Source organism: Somniosus microcephalus, chromosome 8 (assembly GCF_052327205.1).
Source record: "Somniosus microcephalus isolate GS21.2 chromosome 8, FLI_Smic_1.0, whole genome shotgun sequence".
Lineage (NCBI taxonomy): Eukaryota > Metazoa > Chordata > Chondrichthyes > Squaliformes > Somniosidae > Somniosus > Somniosus microcephalus.
In genome coordinates, this window is record NC_140994.1 from 37,288,489 (window position 1) to 37,296,345 (window position 7,857).

The window sequence follows — 7,857 nt, forward strand, 5'->3', positions numbered from 1 at the left end:
TTTATATATTTTTTAATAAAGTAACTCCACGGCCGCAGAAGACGCCAGCCAACACTGATGCGTCTCTACATCTGTTTCATTAACATTTCAATCGTGTCGAAGAGCTTCAGCGCCGCCAACAATGAAACATCCTCCAAAACAATAGCAACGCTGTCAGTCTTGCAGCTGTCGGCGGCAAAGGCAGGGCAGCGCTGACAGGGCGCCAGGCCCCGTCACCATGGCAGCGGCAGCCGGGTCCAGCTCGGCGGGGCGGCCAGCAACAACAACAACAAAAAACCCTCTCCCCTCCCTTTACACCGCTGCCCTTTTATATTAGTAACCAGGCCGACATTTACTGCAGCCCCCTCCCCTTTAATTCACTCAGTCCGAGCATCAGGAACAAGCGGCTTCATCGACAGCAAAGTTAAGAGGAAAGTGTCCACCCATTGCCAAAAAATTCACCTCAAAATCTCAAATGTCTTGCTGGTCATATTTTTAAATATTCTTCCGTTAAAATCTAGTGATAGAAACGGTGAATGTTAAGTGTATTTTTTTTTTTTAAAAGGGTGGTGCAGTTTTCCTACTGTAGAAAATGCCTGGAATTGATGAAGTAAACACAGAACTGAAGGAGCAGGGTATTGAATGGCAAAAAGTGCTGGAGGAAAGAAACGCAGTTTCGATGCGGTTTAATTTAATTTAATACCCGTCTGGCAGGTTTGATTTTGTTGTGTTTACCAGTTGCTGGAAAGATATTTGGCCGGCAGCTGAGGATCGGCGTTTATATTAGAATTGACAGCACAGAAACAAGGCCATTCGGCCCAGCCAACCTCTTCTAACCCTCAATCTGCACCTCGCATTTTTTTTTCCCTCACAGAGAGCAGCACAAAAACAGTAATAATTAAAAAAAATTGTCCTCCTGGCAGGTGATCTCTTCTCCCACATCCCCCTCCCCTTCCTTGCCGCAATTTCATCGCAAAGTTGGCGGAAGGTGACGATGTCTCCATTGGGACTGAGCATCAGGAGTGTATGTTCACTGACCTCTCTCTCACTTGTTCAAACTGGAGACTCTGCCTTGTGTTCAGCCGTCATTTCGTAAATAAATACTCAGAAAGAACATTTTTTTTTCTAGTCAATCTGATGTTACGCCATCGTGATTCTCACATAACAAAATACGACAGGACCAGTTATTGCTGGTACATTTTTTCAATTTATTTTTAAATTCATGCAAAACTCGGATAATTCAGTGCTTTAAAAAAAGTTTTTTTTTAAAAATACGATGGTACCTGCTCCTGCATTTATTTACTTTAATAAGCAATGATATTTACACTGGAGCTCAGGACCCCCCCCCCCGCGGAGGTTGGCTCATTCATTTTAAGCCAAACTTACCGCCTGCATCAGGGGGCTGCATCAAAAGAGTTTGCAGAAAGCTCTCGGAACACGGTGAGCCCTTCACATGAGCCCAGGGCAACTAAAAGGTGATCGAGTCGCCATCTTCCGATATATCTGCCCTTTCCCGTCGCGAGTGCATTGGCAGCAACCTTTTACAACATGCTCACAAGTTTCCTACTTGACATCTGCAAGACTAATCCGCCTTTTCTCTCTTTTGCATTAAAGCAGAAGTGTGCAGATTGGCAAAAATATTGTTTTTGCACTCACCCAAGTGTTAAAAAAGAACACTGACAGCGTCTCTTGGCTGCGTTGAGCGGTTCTGAAACTTTCAGCTTCCAGCCTGTTTTCTTACAACTCGGAGCTGAATTCCAGCGCTGCTCTCCTCACGTGATCCCACCCGGCAAGCCACAAATCACAGATCCAGCAAACTGCAGGCGCTAAAAGCAAGTTATCAGCTTCTTAAAGAACTCTCAACATATTCCAAGTCTGCATGTTAAATGGGAAGCCGTCACTTTTAAAATACTCGTTTATTCGTTGCTTTTCTCTTTTTATTCTCTCCCCATTTCCTTTGACTCCTCTTCATGCCATATGTTACCACTCATTGAGAGAATTTGTTTCCAGAACTACACTAATGCCACACCTGAGCAACCTATTAGAGGTCTGCGACAGTGGTCCAGGTGAATTGGCATGCAGTTTTTCTTCTTCACAAAAACATGTAATATCTGCTGTCTTTCTCTCCTCCATAGGCACAGTCGGAAATAGTTTACCACAGAATACCCAAGGAAAGTGTTGGTGTACCAGTCAGTACTTCTTTTTAATTGATTTCCTATTCCTATTTTTTTATTGATTTGATCACTTCCCTGGTGTAAACAGTGAAGTGGTAGGTCCTACTCTGACATTTTCTCACATCTAGACCGATATAAAAAATAATAATCAGGAGATGTCTTTCCTTTCTCATCTCGTGCAGCATCTTGTGATCTAGCATCTTCACTCCATCAGGACGACTAGTTGTTACAATATTTCCACTGCTAGTGCTATTTTTATCCCTCAATAAATGTAATTTGTTATTTCCAACATTTTCCAGGGTTTGATCTTCCCTTTCTTAAATAGTGGGATCAAATGACCATTCTCCAATCACTCAAAACCAACCCAGACTTTATTGAGCTAATTCCACAGTGACTTATAATGAAGCAATTTTAGCTACACATCTATCCAGTAATACTGGGACTGTAGAATTGTCTTCAGAAATTAAAACTGATTCAAAATAACATCAACCAGATCTTTATTGTTCTACATAACTTGCTACGACAAATCCCTCAAAGGGCCATTGTAGTCCTTTATTATACTCTGGCTTCTAACATAATTAGGAAAAGCCTTACCATCACTAATTGTAATTGTCCATTATCCTTTTTATTCTAATGACATCTCAGAATTTACTGGATTTCAGCTTTTTTATACTTGGTGTCAGCTGTGGCTCAGTGGTAGCACTCTCGCCTCTAAGTCAGTGGGTTCAAGTCCCACTCCAGAGACTTGAGTATATAATCTGGGCTGACACTACAGTACTGAGGGAGTGCTGCACTGTCGGAGGTGCCGTCTTTCAGATGAGATGTTAAACCGATGCCCCGTCTGCCCTCAGGTGAATGTAAAAGATCCCATGGCACTATTCTGAAAAAGAGCAGGGGCGTTCTCTCCGATGTCCTGACCAACATTTATCTCTCAACCAACATCACCAAAACAGATTGTCTGATCATTAACACATTGCTGTTTGTGGGACCTTTCTGTGAGCAAGTTGGCTGCTGCGTTTCCTACAATACAACACTGACTACACTTCAAAAGTACTTCATTGGCTGTAAAGCACTTTGGGACTTCCTGAGGTCGTGAAAGGCACTATAATAAATGCAAGTATTTCATTTTCTTTTCATTTGTCCCTGGTTTTTTGACAATTGAACCTTTTATAATTGGTGAATTGTAACATCCCTATTAAGCCACCTTGGCTGCAATTTATCCTTAAACCTCCTTTTTTCCTAAGTATATACAAGTCTTCCTTATACTTCAACAATGATTAAAAATAATCAATGTTTTCTTCTATATCACAGTTATATTAAAAACTTTATTTACCCTAAAGGACCTCCTTCTATCTCTCCTATGGTGAAGTTACCAAGTTTTGCATGTATTATTTACTAACTTCATTCAAACATGTGATTCATATAGTACAGGAGATTGCTCAGTTCCACAAAAGTCTTTTTCAAAATTATAATTAAAATATTTATTGTTCTTTTCCATAAAATTCAAACATTGACATGGAAAGCAACTTGAAGAAAATATTATCAACTAAAGTGAGGGAATCAACATTACAACAGAGAAAACAAGTCTTGCAATTAGTTATCAAGGCAGCAGGCGAGTAACCAAAACTGTTGATTCCTGCACTACCTTGAAGGAAATGGGAGTCAAGTGCGAGTCACTAGCTCATAGCTTCATTAGCTCAATAAAGTCTGGGTTGGTTTCGAGTGATTGGAGAATGGTCATTTGATCCCACTATTTAAGAAAAGGGAAGATCAAACCCTGGAAAATATTGACTTCAGTAGTAAGGAAGGTGTTGGAAAGTATTATTCAGGATGTGATACATGATAACTTGGACAGCTAGGCAGTTATTGGGGATAGTCAACATATCTTCAGGAAATGAAGTCCTGCCTGATTAGTTTCATTGAGTTATTTGAGGAAGTGACCAGAATATGCATGAAGATAGTCAAGTCGATATACCATAACTTCCAAAATGCATGTGATAAAGTACTGCACAGAGAGTCAGTAACAAACATTAGATCTCATAAGATTATAGGACAATTATTAGGTTGGATAAGTATCTAGTTGAAATCACTTAAGCAGAAGGAGTTTGTAACCTGGCACTAAGTAAATCGAGTGCCTGACTGAGCCTTCTAGATGGTGGAAAGGCTTTGATGGGTCAGGAGGTGAGTCACTCATTTCAGAGTACCCAGCTTTGTCCTGCTCATGCGACCACGGTGTTGATATGACTGGTCCAGTTAAGTTTTTGGTCAAGATATTGATGGTGGTGGACTTGGCAATGGTGGTACCATTGAAGGTCAAGAGGAGACCGCCTTAACCATTCACTTCCTCCACCACTGGCACAGTGTGACTGCAGTATGCATCACCCACAAGATGCACTGCAGAAACTCACCAAGGTTTCTTCAACAGCACCTTCTAAACCCGCAACCTCTATCACCTAGACGGACAAGGGCAGCAGGTACATGGGAACACCACCACCTCCAAGTTCCCCTCCAAGTCACACACCATCCTGACTTGAAAATATATCGTCGTTCCTTCATTGTTGCTGGGTCAAAATCCTGGAACTCCCTACCTAACAGCACTGTGGGAGTACCTTCACCACACAGACTGCAGCAGTTCATAGAGGTGGCTCACCACCACCTTCTCAAGGGCAATTGGAGATGGGCAATAAATGCTGGACTTGCCAGCGATACCCAGATCCCATGAATGAATAAAAAAAATGGCTAGGTTTTTTCTTGTTAGAGATGGTCATTACTTAAAGTGGCAGAAATGTTACATATCACTTGTCAGCCCAGGCAAGTCCTGTTGTAGGTCAGCATAGGTTGCTTCATTGTCATAGGAGTTGTGAATGGAGATGAACACTGTGGAATCAACAAACATCCCCGGTCCTAACTTTATGATGGAGAGAAGGTCATTGATAAAGCAGTTGCAGGTGGTTGGGCCAAGGATGGTTCCCTGAGAAACTCCTGTAATGATGTCCTGAGACTGCGATGATTGGCCTCCGACAAACACAACCATCTTCCTTTGCATCAGGTATGACTCTAGCCACTAGAAGGTTTTGACTCCCATTGAATTCAGTTTGAAGGGCTCCTTGGTGGCATACTCTGTCAAGTTTTGTCTTGCTCTGGGAACTAGGCTCCGGCAGTCAGGATCTTGAGTTACTGGACAGAAGCACCGGGGGTTGTGGTGTAGCATCCTTCTCTGGCACCCACATGCACATGGATCAAAACATGTCATTTAACCCTTGGTGAAAATAAACTAGTGCCTTGAAAAATTCTGCTAGCAGCTTTGAGGCTTCTTTGGGGGCTTTCTCTTGAAAATTAGATCAGAGATAGGCATCCATGGTTATCTGTTTTGTTTAAACTCAAAGTTGTTTTTCTACTTTGATTCCAAATATGTGTTTAGCATAAAAGAGTACATTTTACACCAAAGTCTGCCTTTGTCCAGGCAGCCGAGTTGCACAGCCAAACATTTTGCAATGTCGGGACTGCTTCGATAGCAGACCTGATAGAATTACAGTTGAGACACCTGCAGAATACTTTCTGCATGAGGCACTGGCTATCTCCTGAGTTGGGGAGGTTAGTGCTTGTATTGCATTTTGCAATTGCCACAACTGGTGAATGGCAAAGTTAATCCAGTATAGTTAATAATTGGCAATGCAGCCTTCAATCATGTCTTCACGGTATGCCTTATGCCCCAACTGGCCTGGAAATCTAGACTGCTTCTCCAGGGGTCCTAGGTGACAGGAAGCTTCTGGGGCTGACTTACAGGAAATGTGTGGACTACAACACACAGAGCAGTTCCATATCTGCAGATTTATCTGTTTCTTTTTCCCAGTTCCTGTGTTTACCCATAAATTGTTCCAAAGACTATGAATATTTGGTTATAATTTTCATAATGTTATAACAATCTCACATATAATCAATGATCCATTTAAGGCTAATTAGGAAGAAAGGTTTACAGAAATGAGTATATATCACAATCTTACTGAGGATCTTCATTGGGTGAACTTCAAAGTACTATGTAAATAGTTAACTAGCTGCTTATCTGTACCACTATGCGCAGTTTATCATTCGGCACAAAGAATATTCTCATAACCGGTGAAGTTAATGAGATAGAGATATGGATCAACTGATTAAAAAATTGTTTATTTCTTATCACTGTACCTCAATGTATTTTGGTTTTCCCTTGCTGATAAATGTACAAATATTATTTAAAATATGTTCAGTAGAAATTAAACAAGTTTTTTTGAGGATATACTACCCTCTAATTTACATGCCCCAACCTCCTCGTTTTATTCTCCACTTTTCGCTAGGTACCAACTGAACCCAAGCCTTTACTGTTGCTGATATTTGGCCAGATGCTCGGAGCTGCATGAAACTATTCAGCTGATGACTCTCCACCCTATTTTCCTCTCCCCGTGGAGAGGCGTCAGGCTCTGCTTTGCCCCATTTCTCCTCCAGAAGAACAACGGTGTTTGGGAATTTAGTGACGTACGACTATCAAGCGTGCGTTCGACCACACTGTACCATATGTACAATATGGTGCACAATAGTATTTCCACTTTGGTTACAGCTGAAAAAAGTGAACATAAACACACCTGACCTTTTTAAAGTAAAGATAGTTGGATACTGTTATTCTTTGTTCATGTGGCAACAATATTTTTGCACAATGATAAATTATTAAAATGAATGCCATCAACATCTATGTCAAATATTCATCAACAACTTTTAAATATGGAGGCGTTTTCTCTGTACAATCATAAATTGATTTCTTAAATATTCCCAAATTTAAACAATGATGTGATTAACTTCCAATTTATAGATATTAGTAGTACCAGGTGATTGTTTCTGGTGGTATTGCTGCAAAGCTTGTGGAGTTTGATATAGTTATTTTCTTTTGTTCCCAGTGCCTCTCCAGAAATCCCACATTGATGTTAATAAGGGCCCCACAGATAAATGAATGTTTCATATTAAAGGCTTGATCATGTAGTTAAGTAGCTTTGAAAAGTTTATTAAGGTTCACATTCTGCAATTTGCAAACCTTTTGACTTGACTCCTTTTCTTTTGCATTGTGTCAAATATAAACTAGTGTTAGAGCAGCTGCAATCTTTGCAAAGCAACCAGGGAAGTGGAGCAGCAATGCAGTTGCAGCAAGAGATTTGTTCCTGCATAATCTACAGTAATAGTATCACATTAAGTCTCAAGTTGATGTGGTTTCTGAATGAGGAAGAGCAGTAGAAGAGGTACATGATCCATCCACACCTAAATGGGCCTCCATGAGGAACTGTATCGCAGATGACTCGAGCTCAGAAAGAAACACTTACATTTATATAAAGCCTTATCACATCACTCAGAAGTGTCTCAAAGCACAACACCTACGTTTCATTGTCCCTCCTCTAATACCACAATACCTTTATTCAACAGCAGGAATTGTTACTAACAAGGGAAACAGATTCAATTTTGTGGCTGTAGTGGTTTTGTCAGAGTGTAAGAGATATTAGACTGCATACATGCGAGCACCAGCACACTATGCAATGCCATTTTTCAATAGAATGTGTTTGCACCCAGTTTCTACAATTTAAAAAATTGTACATAGACTTCTCCGATAGACCTTATTACACCTACTTATTGAGGCAAAGCACCGTGGCACAATTCTCTCTTGAAGGCAACAAGTTGGAAGGCTGGC

General features: G+C 40.8%; 1 protein-coding gene and 1 long non-coding RNA gene across 8 annotated transcripts in view; one reads left to right on the forward strand and one right to left on the reverse strand.

The window, feature by feature from the left end:
* Nucleotides 1-1,930, reverse strand: part of fgfr2 (fibroblast growth factor receptor 2) — a 177,828-nt gene extending 175,898 nt beyond the window's left edge. For all 7 annotated transcript variants that reach the window (XM_085994562.1, XM_085994561.1, XM_085994559.1 and 4 more), the window contains exon 1: nt 1,636-1,930. The gene's annotated coding sequence lies outside the window, so the exon portion shown is untranslated. The remainder of the gene's footprint in view (nt 1-1,635) is intronic.
* A 631-nt stretch (nt 1,931-2,561) lies between these two features.
* Nucleotides 2,562-7,160, forward strand: LOC147113456 (uncharacterized). Its single transcript, XR_015079212.1, has 2 exons — nt 2,562-5,202; nt 6,485-7,160. It is a non-coding gene; the product is annotated as an uncharacterized LOC147113456 (long non-coding RNA).
* Nucleotides 7,161-7,857: the final 697 nt, after the last annotated feature.